Below are 21,594 nucleotides of genomic sequence, written 5' to 3' on the forward strand. Positions count from 1 at the left end.
CAAAGAAGGAACGGCGATATATTTCCAAGTCAGTGTTGTGAGTGGCTGGGAGGGGAACCTCCAGGTGGTAAGATTCACAGGTATCTGCTGCTTGTGTCCTTCTAGATTGTCATGGTCATGGGTTGGAAAGCTGGTGTCTAAGTGAGTTACTGCAGTGTATCTTGTAGATGGTAAACACGGCTGCCACTGATCGTTGGTGGTGGAGAGTTAGAAGGGGCAGCAATCAAGCGGTCTGCTTTTTCCTGAATGGTGTTGAGCTTCTCGAGTGTTCTTGGTGCTTTACTCATCCAGCCAAGTGGAGAGTATTCCATTTCGCTCCTGACTTGTGCCTTGTAGATGGTGGACCGACTTGGTAGGTGTCAGGAGGTGAGTTACTCGCCTTACACGGACTGGATGCAGCTTTACCTGAGAGATATACCACACCTTGAAGTTAGTTCAGTATGTTTTATTGAACTTGTCACACAGTTAGCTCAATCCTCTGTGAGTTCGACTCTCTGCTAACCCAGTGTGATTAATCTGTCTGACTGAACCAGACTAGCTTAGTCACATGCTGTAGGAGTTATATCATATGTGCACCCTGACTCACACTGTAGATGTCACCAGTGGAAAGAGGCAGAGTGTGAGTGCCTCGTGCCTTTTATAGTGGGAAACCACCCCCAAGTGTTCTGCCTGCTGATTTGTTATGTCCTGTTCACTGTATTCATTAGCTGCCTGTTTGTATCTCATTATGTGCATGTCTGCATATCATGACAGTGCTGAACACTGTGCAGTCATCCGCAAACATCCCCACTTCTGGCCTTATGAAGGAAGTTCATTAATGAAGCAGCTGAAGATGGTTGGGCCTGAGGAACTACAGTGATGTCCTGGAGCTGAGACGATTGACCTCCAACCACCACAACCATCTTCCTTTGTGCCAACTATGACTCTAACCGAGTGTTTTTCAAACTTTTTTTCTGGGGACCCATTTTTACCAACCAGCCAACCTTCGGGACCCAACCCGGCCGACCTTCGCAACCCACGCTGACCGACCTTCGCGGCCACGCCGGCCAACCTTCGGGGCCACGCTGACCGACCTTCGCAGCCACGCCGGCCAACCTTCAGGGCCATGGCAGGCTGACCTGCGCGGCACATACCAGCCGACCTTCGAGGCCTACGCCTGCTGACCTGCACTACCCACCATTTTCTCTCACTTTGTTTGCTGCTGACAAAAAACGAGGAAATGGTTTTGGGTCCCTTTGGCCCTCGTACCCGCACCTCCAATGGAACCTGTTGGATAAAGGTGAAGCTTTCGGGTGTCGGAAAGTATGGAGTCTCCATCTGTCCAAAGTTCTGCATTTTTTTTCCTGTAAAATTTTATCAAATAAACTCCCCCCCACAACTTGTAAAAAAAAAATGAATAAAGCCCCCCCGAACTTGTAAAAAAAAGCTGCAACTGTTTTTTTAAAAAAAGCAGGCGCACTGCGCATGCGTGCCACATCACCGGCGCACATACGCTTGTGGCCATTTTGAAGGCCACTTGCAGCTGCGTTATTAAAAGCTGGCTGCTGCGGCTGTTGCACGTGGATTTGCATGATCGGGAGCGCCGTGGCGGATGGCTCCGTGACGCTCCTGCCACCCGCTCGCGACCCATCCGCAGGTCCCGTCCCCGGGTTCGACAATGCCTGCTCTAACCAGTGGAGATATGCCCCCTGATTTCTATTGACTCCAGTTTAGCCAGGGCTCCTTGATGCCATAGTCAGTAAAATGCTGCGTTGATGTCAAGGGGAGTCACCCTCATCTCACCTCTGGCATTCAGCTCTTTTGTCCATGTTTGAACCAAGGTTGTAATGAGGTCAGGAGCTGAGTGACCCTGGCAGAAACCAAACTGAGCGTCTGTGAGAAGGTTATTGCTGAGTAAGTGCCGCTTGATAGCACTGTTGATGACTCCTTCCATCACTTTGCTGATGGTGGAAAGAAGACTGATCGGGCAGTCTGTGTAGGGCAGATTGGCTGGGTTGGATTGTCCTGTTTCTTCTGTACTTGAGATAACTGGGCAATGGGCCTGTTTAGCTCAATGGGCTAGACAACTGGTTTGTAATGCAGAACAAGGCCAGCAGCGCGGGTTCAATTCCCATACCGGCTGACCCGAACAGGTGCCGGAATATGGCGACTCGGGGCTTTTCACAGTAACTTCATACTTGTGACAATAAAAGATTATTGTTATTATTGTTTTCCACTTTGCCGGGTAGATGTTAATGTTGCAGCTGTACTGGAACAGCTTGGCTAGGGGTGCGGCAAGTTATGGAGCACAAGTCTTCAGTACCATTGCCGGAATATTGTTAGGGCCCATAGCCTTTGTAGTATCCAGTGTCTTCAGTCGTTTCTTGATATCACATGGAGTGAATCATGATGGCTGAAGAGTGACATCTCTGTTGCTGGGGACCTCCAGAGGAGACCGAGATGGGTCATCCACTCAGCATTTCTGACTAAATATTGTTGCAAAAATGCCTCATCCTTGTCTTTTGCACATTTATGTTGGGCTCCTCCATCATTGAGGATGGGGGATATTTGTGGAGCCTCCTCCTGCAGTGAGTTGTTTAACTGTCCACCAGCATTCACGGCTGTATGTGGCAGGACTGCAGAACTTAGATCTGATGCGTTGGTTGAGGAATCACTTTGCACTATAACTTGCTGCTTATGCCATTTGGCACACAAGTAGTCCTGTGTTGTAGCTTCACCAGGTTGACACCTCATTTGTCGGTATGCCTGATGTTGCTCCTGGTATGCTCTCCTGCACTCTTCATTGAACCAGGGTTGATCCCCAGGCTTGGTAGTAATGGTAGAGTGGGGAATATGCCAGGCCGTGAGGCTGCAGATTGTGGTTGAATAAATTCTGCTGCTGATGATGGCCCACAGCGCCTCTTGGATGCCCAGTCTTGAGTTGCTTGGTCTTTTTGAAGTCTATCCCATTTAGCACTGTGGTAGTGCCACACAATATGATGGAGGGTCTCCTCAATGTGAAGACAGGACTCTGTCCCCACAAGGACTGTGCGGTGGTCACTTCTACCGATACTGTCATGGATATATGCATCTGCAGCAGGCAGATTGGTAAGGATGAGGTCAAGTATGTTTTCCCCTCTTATTGGTTCCCTCAGCACCTGCTACAGTCCCAGTCTAGCAGCTATGTCTGTTAGGACCCGGTCAGCTCGGTGTGTGATGGTGCTCCCGAGCCACTCTTTGTGATGGAGATTGAGGTCCCCCACTTAGAGCATATTCTGTGCCCTTGCACCCTCAGTGCTTCCTCCAAGTGGTGTTCAACATGGAGGAGTACTGATTCAGCAGCTAATGTTGGCCGGTACATGGCAATCTGCAGGAGGTTTCCTTGTCTGTCTTTAATCTGCAGCCATGAGACTTCATGGGGTCCATAAACGCTGAAAACTCCCAGGGAAACTCCCTCCCGACTGTGTACCACTGTGTCGCCACCTCTGCTGGGTCTGTCCTGCTGGTGAGACAGGACATATGCAGGAATGGTGATAGTGGTGTCTGGGACATTGTCTATAAGGTATGATTCTGTGACTATAACTATGTCAGGCTGTTGCTTAACTAGTCCGTGAGGCAGCTCTCCCAACCCTATAACAAGCATCCAGATGTTAATAAGGAGGACAATGCAGGGTCGGCAAGGCTGGGTTTACTGTTGTCGTTTCCGGTTCCTGGTTCGATGCCAGGTGGTCCGTCCGGTTACATTCCTGTTTTGTGTTTTCGTAGCTGATTGGCTTGCTGGGCCATTTCAGGGGGCAATAAGAATCAACCCCGTTACTGTGGGTCTGGAGTCACATGTAGGCCAGATCGGGTAAGGACGAGAGGTTTCCTTCCCTAAAGGACATTAGTGAATTAGATGGGTTTTTATGAAAATCGACAATGGTTTCATGGTTCTCATTACACTTCTCATTCCAAATATTTTATTGATGTTAAATTCCATCATCTGCCGTGCTGGGATTCGAACCCGGGTCCCTAGACCATTATCCTGGGTCTCTGGATTACTAGCTTAGCTACAATACCACTTTTCCACTGCCTCCCTACTTGTTGATCAGAAAATTCAAATCCATAACATTGGTGGTTATGGCGCTTCGGGAGTGAGTGATCCGCCAAATGGGGAGTTACATCCACTTCAATCACCTCCAAGTCACCCTTCAGAGCATCCATTCATTAGACTGGAATCCACGTGGAGACCTCCTGCTGTGTGGGAAACCTCTGACCTCATGCTGTCATGGCGACACTCAGGCTGATTTTATCATTTATTTGTGAATTTGAACCATACAGAGCCATTCAATCTATTAATTTGTCACTCACATAAGACCACAGGTGGAATTTTCCTGTAATTCAGCAAAAGTAGATGGCGAGCAGCAAAGGCGGTGTTGAGCCCACCAAAGGTAGTGGTGGGTTTTCTGTGCCGTATTGTATGGCACTTAGGCAAAAGACTTCAGGACACGGTATTCATGCCGGTTCGGTGGGGGGTGGCCTCAGATGCGCTGGTCCTGCCAACACCTCAGCGCTTCAATGACGGGGGCACTCCATTTAAAGGCTGACCCAGCAGTGTAGATGGTGACAGCGGTGGTACATTTTGCAGAGGAGCATCCAGTTCCAGAAAAGAGAAAATGATATCCTCTGTTCTGCCAGTGTATGTCACTCTTCTCTTCACTCTCAACGTTTACACTCAATCACCCATGACACATCTATAGGGGTCACTCTCACTGCCACCTGGCAGAAATCAATCGCTGTTTGCAGCTGAACACTGTCCCTGGCCAACACACCCGTTTCCAGTCAGGCAATCAAACAAACTTCCTCCAAAACTGGTTCGTAACATTCATTTGGCGCCAACAAGTCTGGTTTCTCCCCTCCAAAATACAAAACCTAGCAACACACTGTCCTGGAAAACACTCTCCTGCTTAATGGTACATTCTGATTATGGGTCTATCAACCAAAAATAAATAAAATTAATAAATGGGAAAAATATAAATAAATAGGAAGGACTATTACATACCTCCACCCTTATAGGGACACGGCATCTTTGTAGGATGATTAATCATAAAGTATGTGGCACAAAAATACATCCATTCATTTTTCCTTTCCTGGTACCGAAGTTTCTCAATTCTTACATCTACCACTTATCAACATGTCAATCCATGACAATGCATCCACAATAATATTGTCCCTTCCGGAAATATGTACATTTTTACAATGAATTGTTCCAAAAATAGAATCCAACGGAACAATTTTACGTTCTGAGTTTAACATTTTTCTACAAGCACAAGTGGATTATGGTCAGTAGAGACTAGGCTTTATTTATTATCATGCCGGACATACACTTAAAAATGCTGAAGGGCCAGTAGTAAGTGGTGAAGTACCTTTTTTTAGTACAGACTTTTTTTTAAAATTGAGAGTATCCAATCCTTTTTATCCAAACTTTAGCATGGTCAATCCACCTCCCTTGCATATTTTTTTAGATTGAGGGGGTGAGACCCACACAGACATGGGGAGAATGTGCAACCTCCACATGGACGGTGACCCAGGGCCGGGATCAAACCTGGCCTTGGCACCAGTGAGGCAGCAGTGCTAACCGCTGCGCCACCCTGCTACCCACTTAGTTTTTTTGAAAAGTATTCCACCTGCCTTTCTCTTCTTGCCTCGTCACCCCTGTGGTAACACTGACCTAAGTTGCTGGCATCTGTGGCCAATTTAAAGGGTTTGGAAAAATCAGGGGTGGCCAGCACTGGTTCACTTCGCAATATAGCCGTGAATTTCTCAAACGCTGTTTTGCGTTCTGCGGACCATAACATTTTTTTCTTGCTTCTGCAATATGTTAGCCAAAGGTACTGCTATGATACTGACGTTAGATTAAAAACATTTCTGTAGAACCCACACATGGCTAGAAACCACATAATCTCCCGTTTGGTTTTGGGAATGGGGAAATATAGTAACGCCTTTACCTTGGCTGCTGGGGATATCACTCGTTCCTGCCCCACAACCTGCCCTAGGTAGGTAATTGTTGCTTAGGCAAACTCACTTTCGGACAAATCGATGACTCAATCGGCAGTTGATGGAATAACTCCTCCAATTATTCCACATGTCACTGTGAAGTACCACGCTTTGGTACATGTGTCACTGTAATGTTGCTGGTGCATTTTGAAATCTGAACGACATCACCTTACACTGTTACAATCCCCTTGGATATCTTGTTAGCCCTGGGCATTAAAGGAACCTTCCAATACGTCTTTACTGGATCGATGTTTGAAAGAAATGAGGCACTGCCCATCCTCTCAATACAGTCCTCCAACCTTAGAATTGGATTCAAATCCATGTTGGTGCTTCATTGATTTTCCAGTAGTCTATACAGAACTGGGTTGTCCCATCCGGCTGAGGTACCAACATGACCAGCGAACTCCAACTCCCCTTATTCGGCCCAATTAAATGACTCTATAACGTGCATTGGATTTCCACTTCTATCTGAGCTAGTTTCTGTAGGTTCAGGCAATCTGGATGCTGTTTTATCAGATTGGAGTCACCTACGTCTTCTACATGTTCAGTTAATGTAGTTGATGTACCATCGATTGTACGCGAGGCGAGGGATTTACCAAAGTCTGGCTTTAATTGACTAGAACACAGCTCTGCGATCGTCTACAATGGAAAGGGACGATCGTCAGGCGTCTGAGCATTGATACCTCGTTAATAGAGGCGTGGTTAACTCAGCCTCTCGGCCAATCGGTCGAGAGGCACATGACCGACCAGGGCCAATGGTAAGCCGACGTTCTGGTCCAATGGCAGACGAGTATGCAGATCATATCACCACAGTAGTGCACCCCGGTGTGGCCCTACAAATTTTCTTCTGCTTTTGCAGTTGCCTTATGAGATCTTTTCATTGCTCTTCTTTGTATGCAAACTCAGTATCTTATCGCATTTGCTATTCATACCCCAGTGATGAATGTAAGAATTTCAGGTGTATTGTGTTACATGTAGTTGATGCAGTAAGGGTTAAAAGTCTGGGTCAGTATTTGACTACTGCAGTCATATTCTTAACAATCCTGGTTTGAAAGACAGCTGGGCTTTTTGGAACAGAGGTGCAACTTCCTAGTTTGGGCTAATGGACATTTACTAAGATTAAAAGGGTTCTCTGGGGAGGAGATCATTGGAGACATTGGGCCGGATCCTCCACCCCACCGCGCCACATTTCTGTTTCACCCTGCCAGCGGGATGCTCCGTTTTGCCAGCTGGTCAATGGGGTTTCCAATGGGGCACGCTGTCGGGAAACCCCCGGGCTGCCGGCAAAATGGAACATCCCGACGGCGGAGAATCCAGCCCATTGTGTTCAGTTTAGTAAAATGATGGCGTTAATGGGAGGAGCCAGGGGTAGAAGCAGTCAGGTGTTGAGGTTTTCAGAATTAGTTTTGGCTGAAAGTTGAGCTGAAAAGGTTTTAGAACAAACACAGCCAGAGATTGGGCATTATTCGAGCAGGATATCAGATCTCTTCTTCTCAACCAGTCACAAACGTTTTCTCTTTTTCAAAGTGGAGTATCCAAGACATTTCTATAATGCAAATATTCATGAGTGCTAACTGTATTTAAAAAGTGGATTGTGACTCGGCACAACATTGCGGGCCGAAGGGCCTGTTCTGTGCTGTACTGTTCTATGTTCTATGTGACCTGAGGTGGTTTTGTTATTTGAGTGGAAATAAACGTAGCAGTTGGAGGGGGGGATGCTAGTACCAGTCATGCGAGGATGGGGGACCAATATCTGTGAGGGTATTGGGGGGAGGGGGGCCTGATAACTGTGAGTGTATTGGGGTGAGGGTATTGGGGAGGAGGGGAGCCCGATATCTGTGAGTGTATTGGGGGGAGGGGGACCCGATAACTGTGAGGGTATTGGGAAGGAGGGGGGCCGATAACTGTGAGGGTATTGGGGGGGAGGGGGACCCGATAACTGTGAGTGTATTGGGGGGGGAGGGGGGGCCGATAACTGTGAGGTATTGGGGGGGAGGGGGCCCGATATCTGTGAGGGTATTGGGGAGGAGGGGGGCCCGATAACTGTGAGGGTATTGGGGGGGAGGGGGGCCCGATAACTGTGAGGGTATTGGGGGGGAGGGGGGCAGGATAACTGTGAATGTATTGGGGGGGAGGGGGGCCCGATAACTGTGAGGGTTTGGGAGAGACTCTGCCGGTGAGTGGGGGTGCTGGGGTCTGTAGGGTTTTCAGGTGATCACGGCTCCCCAGTCTTTGAGGAACTGCCCGGCTGGCATGTTTAGATCCTGCACTTCTCTTTCCCAGCAGGAATCTCCCCAAGCTCTAAATAATGACGGAGTGTGGTAGTTTGCAATGAGAATCAGGTTGGGACAATCGCCCGAATTCTGACTGGTTTTCCCAGCCGAAATTACATTTGCCAAAGTGACAAATGAAGTTTGGGAAAGATCCTCATTAGCAGAGGATCATTGCTGTCGGGATTCCAGGAGACAAATGCCATCAACTTGTGTGAGTTCTGTTGTTAAGATCTGTGTCTGTATTGAAAAATTTGAAAGATTTGGAACATCTTCTGATGTCCTCTTATCTTTCATCCCTTTACGGTGTCTTCATTTAACCAAGAGCGTGACAGTTACCCTAAAAGTGACTCAGCACAATTTGCTGTGTGTTGACCAGAAATGTTGGGCTAACTTCTCCGTCGCTTGATGTCGGGAACGTGATCCGCAATTCGGCGGAGGATTGGGCGTCACCAAAAATCGAGTTTGGTGCCGAACCTAGGGCATGATTCTCTGCACCCGGGAGAAATTGTGAGGCTGGCGTCAAAAACGGGCGGGTTTGACGCCAGCCTCCGCCCCCCCCCGACCGGGAACCGATTCTGGTCCCCGGTCGGGGCTAGCATCCCACGGCCGTGAACTCCGGCATCGCGTGCTTAACGAATTTTGTTAAGCCCGCTAGCCAGAGTTTGCGACGGCTGACGCGTCAGATGACGTCAGCCGCGCATGCGCGGATTGGACGACTCCAACCCGCGTATGCGCGGATGACGTCATCACGCATTTGCGTGAAACCCACGCATGCGCGGGCTGGTATGCCCCTCAGCCGCCCCGCGAATGGATACAGCGGGGCGGCGAAAGGATAAAGAGTGCGCGGGGTAAGTACCCACTGCCCGCGATCGGTGGGCACCGATCGCGGGCCCATGGCACCCTTGGCACGGCCATGGTACTGCCGTGCCAATCGGTGCCATGGTTCCCCAGATCGGGACTTTACGGCCGTTTTTACGAACGGTCAGACCAGGTGTGTTTGACGTTCCTAAAAACGGTCGTAAAGGGCTTGGAATTCGGCACATCGGCCAGCTGAGAATCGCTGCTCGCCGTAAAAAAACGGCGGGCAGCGATTCGTGTCGGGAGGCGGGCGTGGGGGGGGGGGAGAATAGCGGGAGGGCGTCAGACCAGCGTGGCCGTAAAAATTTACGAACCCCGCTATTCTCCGCACCGTCGTGAGTGCGGAGAATCGCCCCCCCTAGTGCCGTGCTCCGAGGCCCCGCTGTGTTCGGAAACGTGATCCACGCCCATGCCATCCAAGATCGGCATTTGCATGCATTTACATATTTTACTGGATATGACCCAGTATTCTCTGTGCCTCCGCCATTCTCAACTCTTCTCAGACGGAATTCACACGGGAGTGGTTTACAACAGGTATTGTAAAGCAGGGTCTGGGCGGCATGTCTCCTGAGGGAGGGAGGGGAGGTAAGATAAGTTTCTAAAGTAGTTACACACCGGTACAAAATGTTGCCTTTGTTGAGGGATGCTTGCCAGGGGAGGTGGTGGCGTAGTGGTATTGTCGCTAGACTTGTAATCCGGAGACACAGGATAATGATCTGGGGGCCTGGGTTCAACTCCCACCACGGCAGGTGGTGGAATTTAAACTCAATAAAATATCTGGAATTAAAAGTCTAATGATGACAATGAAACCATTGTCCATTGTTGTAAAAGTAAACACTTGGTTCACTAATGTCCTTTAGTGTACCATTAATGGACCATTCGATATCGACCCAGGCACCGGAAAGAACTGCAGCAAATCCGGCCCTGTCGCACCTGCAATATCCTCCTTACTAACATCTGGGGGCTTGTGCCAAAGTTGGGAGAGCTGTCTCACAGAATAATCAAGCAACAGCCTGATATTCACATACTCACAGAATCATACCTTACAGACAATGTCCCAGACACCACTATCACCATTCCAGGGTATGTCCTGTCTCACTGGCAGAGGTGGTGATACAGTCGGTCGGGAGTTGCTCTGGGAATCCTCGACATCACTATGTTCCCCAGGAAGTCTCATGGCTCCAGGTTAAATATGGGCAAGAAAACCTCCTGCTGATTACCATGTATCAGCCACCATCAGCTGATGAATCAGTACTTCTCCATGTTGAACACCACTTGGAGGAAGCGCTGAGGCTGGCAAGGGTGCAGAATCTTCTCTGGGTGGCGGACTTCAATGTCTATCACCAGGAGTGGCTCGGTAGTACCCTCACAGACCGAGCTGGCTGGGTCTTAAACGACATAGCTATACTGGGACTGCAGCAGATGGTGAGGGAACCAACAAGAGGGTAAAAAATACATGACCTCATCCCCACCAACCTGCCTGCTGCAGATGCATCTGAAGAACTGCCCACCACACAGCCCTTGTGGAGACCAAGACCCATCTTCAAATTGAGGATACCCTCCATCATGCTGTGTGTGTGTTGATCAACCCTGGTTCAATGAAGAGTGCAGGAGAGCATGCCAGGAGCAACACCAAGCATACGGAAAAATGAGGTGTCAACCTGGTGAAGCTACAACATCGGACTACTTGTGTATCAAACAGAGAGTAACAGTCAGAGATAAACAATTCCACAATAAACGCATCAGATCTAAGTTCAGCAATCCCGCCACATTGAGCCGTGAATGGTGGTGGACAATTAAACAACTCACTGGAGGAGGAGGCTCTACAAATATCCACATCCTCAACGATGGAGATGCCTAAAACATCTGTGCAAAAGACAAGGCTGAGGCATTCGCAACAATCTTCAGCCAGAAGTACCGAGTGGGTGATCCATCTCTGTCTCCTCCTGAGGTCCCAACATCACAGATGTCCGTTTTCAGCTAATACTATTCACATGACATATCAAGAAATGGCTGAAGACACTGGATGCTGCAAAGGCTATGGGCCCTGATGATATCCCGGCAATAGTACAGAAGACGTGCTCCAGAACTTGCCACACCCCGAGCCAAGCTGTCCAGTACAGCTACAACACTGGCATTTACCCAGCAATGTGGGAAATTGCCCAGGTGTGCCCTGTACACAAGAAACAGGACAAATCCAACTCAGCCAATTGCCACCCTATCAGTCTACTCTCCATCATCAGCAAAGGGATGGAAGAGGTCATCAACAGTGTTATCAAGCGGCACTTACTCAGCAATAACCAGCCACTCAACTCCTGACCTCATTACAGCCTTGGTTGAAACATGGACAAAAAAGCTGAATGCCAGAGGTGAGGCGAGGGTGATTGTCCGTGACCTCAAGGCAGCATTTGCCCGACTATGGCATCAAGGTGCCCTGGCTAAATTAAGTCAATGGAAATCAGGGGGGGAAACTCACCGCTGGCACAAAGGAAGGTCATTGTGGTGGTTGGAGGTCAATCACCTCAGCTCTAGGACATCACTTCAAGAGGTCCTCAGGATAGTGTCCTAGGCCCAATCATCTTCAGCTGTTTCATCAATGACCTCCCTTCCATCATAAGGTCAGTAGTGGGGATGTTCGTAGATAATAAAAACAATCTCTTATTGTCACAAGTATGAAGTTACTGTGAAAAGCCCTCAGTCGCCACATTCCGGCGCCTGTTTGGATAAGCTGGTACGGGAATTGAACCCGTGCCGCTGGCCTTGTTCTGCATCACAAACCAGCTGTCTAGCCCACTGAGCTGCACAATATTCAGCACTATTCGCAACTCCTTGGATAATGAAGCAGTCCATGTCCAAATGCAGCAAGACCTGGACAATATCCAGGCTTGGGCTGACAAGTGGTAAGTTACTTTCACGCCATACAAGTGGCAGACAATGACCTTCTCTTACAAGAGAAGATCGAACTATCATCCATTGACATTCAATGGCATTACCATTGCTGAATTCCCCCATAATCAACATCCTGGGGTTACCAATGATCAGAAACTGAACTGGACTTGCCATATACATACTGTGGCTACCAGACCAGGTCAAAGCCGAGAGGTCTTACAGCGAGTAACTCACCTTCTGACCCTACCAAAGCCTGTCCACCATCTATTTGGCACAAGTCAGGAGTGTAAAGGAATACTCTCCACTTGCCTGGATGAGTGCAGCTGCAACAACACTGAGAAGCTCAACACCATCCAGGGCAAAGCAGACAGCTTGAATGATCCCCCTCCCACAGACATTTAATCCTTCCACCACTGACGAACAGTGACAGCCGTGTGTACCATTTACGAGATACATTGCAGTAACTCAACATGGTTCCTTAGACCGCACCTTCCAAACCCACAACCACTACCATCTAGAAGGACAAGGGCAGCAGATATCTGGAAACCCCACCAACTGGAGGTTCCCTTCCAAGTCACTCACCATCCTGACTTGGAAACCTTCGTTCCTTCACTGTCGCTGGGGCAACATCCTGGAACTCCCTCCCTAACAGCACAGTGGGTGTACCTATACCTCAAGGACTGCAGCAGTTAAAGAAGGCAACTCACCACCACCTTCTGAAGGGCAACTAGGGATGGGCAATAAATGCTGACATAACCAGCGTGATATACACTGTGGCTTCACAGCTCCAGGGTCCCGGGTTTGATTCCCGGCTTGGGTCACTCTCTGTAGGGGCTGGTTTAGCACAGGGCGAAAGAGCTGGCTTTTAAAGCAGACAAAGGCAGGCCAACAGCACGGTTCAATTCTCCCCGAATTGGCACCGGAATGTGGCGACTGGGGAATTTTCACAGTAACTTCATTTGAAGCTACTTGTGACAATAAGCAATTTTCATTTTTCATTTCATGCCCACAACCCGTAAATTAATTTTTAAAAACAAAAGGACCGGGAGAAGCAACAGGAAATGGCTTGCTGACTGCTCTCTGAATTTGGGGTGTTCCCCTCGGGATCGGTGTGGCCGGGCATGGACAGCCATTGCTGCGGTCATTGCAATAACAGCAACCATTGTGTGCAAGTTACATACCCCTGGTCGCTAACCCTGCTGACTGCCCACTGTGTCCGGTAAATGTGCACAGACCCACAGGTCATCAGGGAGCCCACCCAGGCAACCCTCAGACCCCAGATGATCCATCAATGGGATGGGCGTGGCCAATGGGATGGGCGTGGCCAATGGGATGGGCGTGGCCAATGGGATGGCGTGGCCAAACTCAATCAGTGGGGGACCAGGTGCTGGCACTCAATGCACTTATCAGAAGCCCAGCCCCAATGCAGGGGAAGCAGGGGAATAGTACAGTTTACCCCGCCCACCATGGCCTTTGGCACCCTCCCTCGCACACTGTCCCTCTCAGCTAGTCCATTCTGCGTGGCCACCAACTTTCTCCAAGCCTTGCCTGCCTACTGCGCCCCTGCTCCCGTCCATCCTGCCCCCAGACAGGTTGGCACAACCAGTGTCCAGGACCCACATCACACTGCAGCTCCGCTTCCATCAGACGCCCACCCTCCTCGCCCAAACCCAGTTGTAGGACCTGCGCATACACACATGCCCTGAAGCGGGGAGGCAGTTTGTGGCACATGGAGACCATCTCCACTGCACAACCTGGTGCCACCCTGCTGGCGGGATAACACACGGCCCAATCTGAGTAGACACCTATGGTGGACCCCACTGGGGGAACAAGACAGGGGCCGCAAAGCCCATCGCTACCATAGGCTGCGGCACTAATGGTACCCCTGTCGACAAGGACGGGGGATGGGCATAGAGGCTCCCCGGTGACACTCACTGATGGGATCAGGGGTTCAGTGTGGGAGGCAACATTTGAGGAGTGGGAAGGTGGCTGGTGTTAAGGGGTGGGGAGGAGGCTGGTGTTAAGGGGTAGGGAGGTGGCTGGTTAAGGGGTGGGGAGGAGGCTGGTATTAAGGGGTGGGGAGGAGGCTGGTGTTAAGGGGTGGGGTGGAGGCTGGTGTTAAGGGGTGGGGAGGAGGCTGGTGTTAAGGGGTGGGGAGGAGGCTGGTGTTAAGGGGTGGGGAGGAGGCTGGTTAAGGGGTGGGGAGGAGGCTGGTGTTAAGGGGTGGGGAGGAGGCTGGTATTAAGGGGTGGGGAGGAGGCTGGTTAAGGGGTGGGGAGGAGGCTGGTATTAAGGGGTGGGGAGGAGGCTGGTTAAGGGGTGTGGAGGTAGCTGGTGTTAAGGGGTGGGGAGGTGGCTGGTTAAGGGGTGGGGAGGAGGCTGGTGTTAAGGAGTGGGGAGGAGGCTGGTGTTAAGGGGTGGGGTGGAGGCTGGTATTAAGGGGTGGGGAGGTGGCTGGTATTAAGGGGTGGGGAGGTGGCTGGTTAAGGGGTGGGGAGGAGGCTGGTTAAGGGGTGGGGAGGAGGCTGGTTAAGGGGTGGGGAGGAGGCTGGTTAAGGGGTGTGGAGGTGGCTGGTTAAGGGGTGGGGAGGAGGCTGGTTAAGGGGTGGGGAGGAGGCTGGTTAAGGGTGGGGAGGTGGCTGGTTAAGGGGTGGGGAGGGCTGGTTAAGGGGTGTGGAGGTGCTGGTTAAGGGGTGGGGAGGAGGCTGGTTAAGGGGGGGGGAGGAGGCTGGTTAAGGGGTGGGGAGGAGGCTGGTGTTAAGGGTGGGGAGGTGGCTGATTAAGGGTGGGGAGGTGGCTGGTTAAGGGGTGGGGAGGAGGCTGGTTAAGGGGTGGGAGGAGGCTGGTTAAGGGGTGGGGAGGAGGCTGGTTAAGGGGTGGGGAGGGGCTGGTATTAAGGGGTTGGAGGAGCTGGTGTTAAGGGGTGGGGAGGAGGCTGGTGTGAAGGGGTGGGAGAGGCTGGTTTAAGGGGTGGGGAGGAGGCTGGTTAAGGGGTGGGGAGGAAGCTGGTGTTAAGGGGTGGGGAGGAGGCTGGTATTAAGGGGTGGGGAGGAGGCTGGTTAAGGGGTGGGGAGGAGGCTGGTATTAAGGGGTGGGGAAGAGGCTGGTTAAGGGGTGTGGAGGTAGCTGGTGTTAAGGGGTGGGGAGGTGGCTGGTTAAGGGGTGGGGAGGAGGCTGGTGTTAAGGGGTGGGGAGGAGGCTGGTGTTAAGGGGTGGGGTGGAGGCTGGTATTAAGGGGTGGGGAGGTGGCTGGTATTAAGGGGTGGGGAGGTGGCTGGTTAAGGGGTGGGGAGGAGGCTGGTGTTAAGGGTGGGGAGGAGGCTGGTATTAAGGGGTGGGGAGGAGGCTGGTTAAGGGGTGTGGAGGTGGCTGGTTAAGGGGTGGGGAGGAGGCTGGTTAAGGGGTGGGGAGGAGGCTGGTTAAGGGGTGGGGAGGAGGCTGGTGTTAAGGGGTGGGGAGGTGGCTGATTAAGGGGTGGGGAGGTGGCTGGTTAAGGGGTGGGGAGGAGGCTGGTTAAGGGGTGGGGAGGAGGCTGGTTAAGGGGTGGGGAGGAGGCTGGTTAAGGGGTGGGGAGGTGGCTGGTATTAAGGGGTGTGGAGGTAGCTGGTGTTAAGGGGTGGGGAGATGGCTGGTGTTAAGGGGTGGGGAGGAGGCTGGTGGGAAGGGGAGTGGAAAGGCGGAGGGAGGGTAGAGCTGAGCTGGAACACAGGGTCGCCGTGTAGCCTGTTGGAATAGGACAGACAAGGGAACACCTTAAGATAATGGATTTCAGAGCATAGCCCGAAATGGTAGCGTTCTCCCAGGCCGCAGTTGCCCTTGGGGATACACTGGGGATGCAGGCACCGATGCTGGTCGGAGAGTATCCTGCCCAACAGGGGCCTGCCCTGGAGGAGTAGGGGCCAGCTGGTGATGCTGTGGAACTGGCCATGGGAGAGGTGCAAAGGAGGGGGTCACATCAGGTCCCATCTATATCGGCAGCTCCTGTCATTCAAGGACCTCCCGGGCTGAGTATGTCGCCAATGACTGCGGCTGAGTAGGGAGATCGTGCGACACGCCTGCCAAATGGTGGTCCACCTGGCACCGTGGGGGGCATGGAGGAGGGCATCCGCTGCCGGTGGCTGTGAAGTTGACGATCGCCCTGAGCTTCTTTGCCTCGGGGTCCTTCCAGATGCTGAGTGGGGACTTGGAAGGTATATCGGATGCCATATATGCCCAGGCAACAGGGTTTGCTGCCACCGCTGGCATGCCTCAGGTCCAGGGGGTGATAGACAGGTCCCCCTATGTGCACCAGCCTATGAGGGTGTGCCTTACATCAACAGGAAGGGCTTCCACTCCCTGAATGTGCAGTTGGTGTGTGCCCACCCACTGCACATCGGGCACATCTGCGTACATTACCCGAGCAACACGCACGACACGTACATCCTGCGCACTCACAGGTTCCCGACACCTTTGTGGCGCACCCCCAGGTGAGGCGTTGGCTCTTGGGTGACAAGGATTATCCGTTGCGGTCACGGCTAATAACGCCTATCCGGAAGCCCCTGACCGATGTGGAGAACCGGTACAAAGATGCTCATGCAGCGACCAGGAGTGCCAGCCAGTGGTGCATCGGCGTACTAAAGATGGGGAGTATTGTGTTCAGATTTTGTCTCCTTACTGAGAAAGGACATACTGGCGCTAGAGGGTGTGCAAGCGTCACCGTCCAGAGGAGATTCACTAGGTTAATCCCAGAGTTGAGGGGGTTGGATTACAAGGAGGGGTTGAGTTGACTGGGACTGGACTCATTGGAATTTAGAAGGATGCGGCGGGGGAGGGGGGAGGGGGAGGATCTTATAGTAACATGTAAAATTAGGACGGGAATAGATAGGATCGACGTGAGGAGGTTCTTTCCACTGGCGGGTGAAAGCAGAACTACGGGGCATAGACTCAAAATAAGGGGAACTAGATTTAGGACTGAGTTTCGGAGGAACTTCTTCACCCAAAGGGTTGTGAAGCTATGGAATTCCTTGACCTGTGAAGCAGTTGAGGCCCCTTATTAAATGTTTTCAAGATAGTTCTTTAAAGAATAAAGGAATAAAGGGTTATGGTGTTCGGGCGGGAAAGTGGAGCTGAGTCCAGAAAAGATCAGCCATGATCTCATTGAATGGCAGAGCAGGCTCGAGGGGCCAGATTGTCTCCTCCTGCTCTTAGTTCTTATTTTTTTATGTTCTTATGCAGTTTAGGTGCCTGGACCACTCTGGTGGGGCTCCAAGAGGGTCTCACACGTTGTGGTGGTTTGCTGCATCCTGTTCAACATTACGCAGCAGAGGGGGACATGCTGGAAGTGATGAAGGAATGCAAAGTCTTATCGGACAAGGAGAAAGCAGATGATGGCTCGGAAAACTAGGTCCTGGAACTAGAGTAGGCACAAGAGGCCAACCAACGTGTGTGCCAGGGCCACCACACGCTGGACAATGTCAGCACCTCCAGGTTCACATATTAGGGTGCATAGCCACCAGCTGCTCAGCCTCCCTGTCTCACCTCTCCATAACCACCATAGCAACTCACATCATCCCCATAGCCCACGAAGCAAAACACATCCTTCCCATACCCCCCATAGGCACTCACATCCTCCCCATACCCCCCATCACCCCTCACATCCTCCCCATACCCCATAGCCACTCACATCCTCCCCATACCCACCATAGCCACTCACATCCTCCCCATACCCCTCATAGCCACTCACATCCTCCCCATACCCCCCATAGCCACTCACATCCTCCCCATACCCCCCATAGCCACTCATATCCTCCCCATACCCCCCATAGTCACTCACATCCTCCCCATAGCCACTCACATCCTCCCCATACCCCCATTGCCACTCACATCTTCCCCATACCCCCCATAGCCACTCACTTCCTCCCCATAATCCCCATAGCAACTCACACCCTCCCCATACCCCCATAGCCACTCATCCTCCCCATACCCCCCATAGCTACTCACATCCTCCCCAGACCCCCATAGCCACTCACATCCTCCCCATACCCCCCATAGCCACTCACATCCTCCTCATACCCCCATTGCCACTCACATCCTCCCCATACCCCCATAGCCACTCACTCCCATACCCCCATCCCTCTCACACCCTCCCCATAGCCACTCACACCTCCCTCATACCCCCATAGCCACTCACATCCTCCCCATACCCCTCATAGCCACTCACATCCCTCCCCATACCCCCCATAGCCACTCACACCCTCCCCATACCCCCATAGCCACTCACCTCCTCCCCATACCCCTCATAGCCACTCACACCCTCCCCATACCCCTCATAGCCACTCACACCCTCCCCATACCCCCCATAGCCACTCACATCCTCTCCATAACCCCCATAGCCACTCACATCCTCTCCATAACCCCCATAGCCACTCACACCCTCCCGTTGCCCCCATTGCCACTCACACCCTCCCCATACCCCTCATAGCCACTCACATCCTCCCCATACCCCCCCATAGCCACTCACATCCTCTCCATAACCCCCATAGCCACTCACACCCTCCCCATATCCCCATTGCCACTCACAGCCTCCCCATACCCCCCATAGCCACTCACATCCTCCCCATACCCCCCATAGCCACTCACATCCTCCCCATACCCCCCATAGCCACTCACATCCTCTCCATACCCCCATAACCACTCACACCCTCCCCATACCCCCCATAGCCACTCACATCCTCCCCATACCCCCCATAGTCACTCACATCCTCCCCATACCCCCATAGCCACTCACATCCTCCCTACCCACCATAGCCACTCACTTCCTCCTCATACCCCCCATAGCCACTCACATCTTCCCCATACCCCCCCATAGCCACTCACTTCCTCCCCATATCCCCATAGCAACTCACATCCTCCCCATACCCCCCATAGCCACTCACATCCTCTCCATACCCCCATAGCAACTCACATCCTCCCCATACCCCCCATAGCCACTCACATCCTCTCCATACCCCCATAGCCACTCACATCCTCCCCATACCCACCCATAGCCACCCACATCCTCCCTGTTCCACCTCCCCGTACACTACCTCCCCACCCTTGCTCCTCCATCCTCTCCAAGGTTGCCACCATCATCGCCACTTGCCCTGGGTTGGCAGTTTCATCGGGTCTTGCCCATCGCCCGGAGGAACATGACGTCTTGCTGCGTGGTAAATTCTGGTGCTGCTCACCGTTTAACTAGGCCTGATTGCTGGCTTCGGTATTACATTCCACTGTCCACCTGGGTTGCCCCTGCATGTGCGATGGCCATTCCATCTCCCGGGCCCGGTCTTCCTTGGGGCGGGCTGGGGGGCTTTGGAATGGGGAGGGTGAATATTGATGGGTCACTCACTGGGTAGGTTGCTCTACATGGCACCTTCCCACTCCTTCCCCCATTCTCTGCCTCTTCAGAGAGTGCTCCAAGCTGGAATGTTAAATTGTCCTGGGGGCCCTGCCCCCTGCCATCTTCCAATGCGCCCCATTCACCACACCCTCTGCACCCAGCCCATCCCTCACACCCTTCAGACAGAGGATTGAGGCAGGTCGCAATGTTCGTGAGAAGGTGTTTAATTGTGACTATGTACATTATTGTGCCCTGACCCTACCTCTGCTTTGCGTGCTGAACCCGTGCCAATTCAACTGGTGACTAACTTCCTTGTCTTCCGTGGTCTGTCACTTCTTCTGCGTGTGACCCACACAGCGCATCGGACATGGAGGCGGCCTGCTGCATTTCTTTCCCTCTGACCGGAGGTACCTTTGGAGGCCGTCTTCTGGAGGGCTTGGGCCTGGGTGTGCCCAGCCGATTTCCGGACGTCACGGGTGAAGAGGTGCCACCCTGTTATGCCCATTGCCCATCAGATGTGCCAGTGTCAGGTGGGGGAGATTCAGAATCGCTAAGGTGTTCCAAATCCTCCCCTGTGGGAGGCACCGGCATTGGCCCCATCACTTCCTTTCCATCGTGGTGCCCGATGGCCGCCGCATTGCTCCCTGGGATGGCGGTGAGGCCAGAGTGAGTTCCGGAGGCTCCACCGACACCATGCGCTGCCAGACCTGGAGGCCCGCTCTCGACTCAACCAGGGTCTCGATGACCGCAGTCATGGAGCACAAAGCACATCCCTCAGCGAGTGCAACATGTCCCTCGGCACCTCGGTCATGTCCCTCTGTGATTGGACCAGATCAGCAAGCTTCCGACCCATGCTGTCCCTCAGCCATGACCCTTTGTGACTGGGTCACACTCTGAAGTGCCTCACCAATGTCCATGTGGGCCGGGTACATGGCTGCCTGTGACTCTGCTCCCCTGTCCTGTGCCTCAGCCATGAACCATGAACACACAGCATGCCCCAAACTTTGGACGTCTTTCCCCACGGCTGTGACTTTCTCACCAAAGGTTTCCACCACGCCCAGCACCCATTCGGTGTTGGTCTGGGTACCCTGCATTTTCAGTACGATCTCCTGAACCTGAAGGCAGTTGGACTCTTCCAACTGTGCCTGGAGGCAATTGAGGGTTGCTGGATCTCCCTCTTGGCTCTGAGTCTGCATGTCCACCAGTGCTGGGATCGTTATTTTCAGATGCGCGATACCTATCTGGGCTACAGCTAGTCTTGGGATCAGGCAGCCATCCAACTGCCTGCTGCCTCAGGAGATCCTGCTTCCGCCTGATGTACATGTGATGCACATGCCTGAAAGTGTCCCAGGAGCCTCTTCACTAAACTGCCCCACTGAGGTGATGGTCTCTGAGATGGTGGAGAGTGCAGATGATGGCGGTGACGATAGGTTGGTTTCATCCCCGGACTAGTGCTCCGGGGTGTTCTGGGGTTGCAGCTGGGAGCAGGATAGACTGGATGGGGTGGGCACGTCAATGGTGATCCTGTAAGACAAAAGACAAGGCACATGGTGAGAACTCAGGTTGGGGTGATGTGGGAACTAGGGGTGACACACTTGCCAAGGGGACATCACTATGCATTAGGGGCTCACTCAGTTGACCCATGCCAACCTCTGCCTGGGAGGTAGCCCTCTCTCTCACCTTGCTGGTTAACTCCACCCCTGTCTGCTCAATGGTGGTTAGTCTTCTGAGGTTGGGTTTGCTCTATGCACCTGGCAGTTATGGGCCATCTTCTCCTATGGAGGGACAGATAAAGGGCATTGTGTGCCACATGGACGCGGGTTACAGTGGGCCAGTGTGCACAAGGCACCTGGCCTAAAACGGCCGGTACAGGTGTTGGGATCAGTGAAAGGTGGGATGTAGGCTGATAGTTTTTGGTTGACCTTGGGGTGGCGGGGAGGGGAGGTGGTGGTAATGGCTGCAGGATGGGAGTGATGCCAGAGGCACAGAGGTGGTCACTCACACGGGCTGACCGAAGGAGGTCATTCATCTACTTTCGGCAATGCAGATCAATTTGCCTGGTGAGGGTCACGGTCAGGGCCGGCTCAAGGTACCGGCAACTCGGGCAGTCGCCCGGGGCGCCATGTGCTAGGGGCGCCGCGTAAAAGACTCGGGTCCCTCGCATGCGCAGTTGGGCCGGTGCCAACCAGCGCATGCGCGGTG

The 21,594-nt window shown here is 52.4% G+C and overlaps 1 protein-coding gene across 1 annotated transcript in view; it reads right to left on the reverse strand.

The window, feature by feature from the left end:
- Nucleotides 1-21,594, reverse strand: part of LOC119950988 (interferon-induced protein with tetratricopeptide repeats 5-like) — a 999,792-nt gene that overhangs the window by 966,553 nt on the left and 11,645 nt on the right. The gene's annotated exons all lie outside the window — the stretch shown is intronic.

This window comes from Scyliorhinus canicula, chromosome 16 (assembly GCF_902713615.1).
Source record: "Scyliorhinus canicula chromosome 16, sScyCan1.1, whole genome shotgun sequence".
NCBI lineage: Eukaryota > Metazoa > Chordata > Chondrichthyes > Carcharhiniformes > Scyliorhinidae > Scyliorhinus > Scyliorhinus canicula.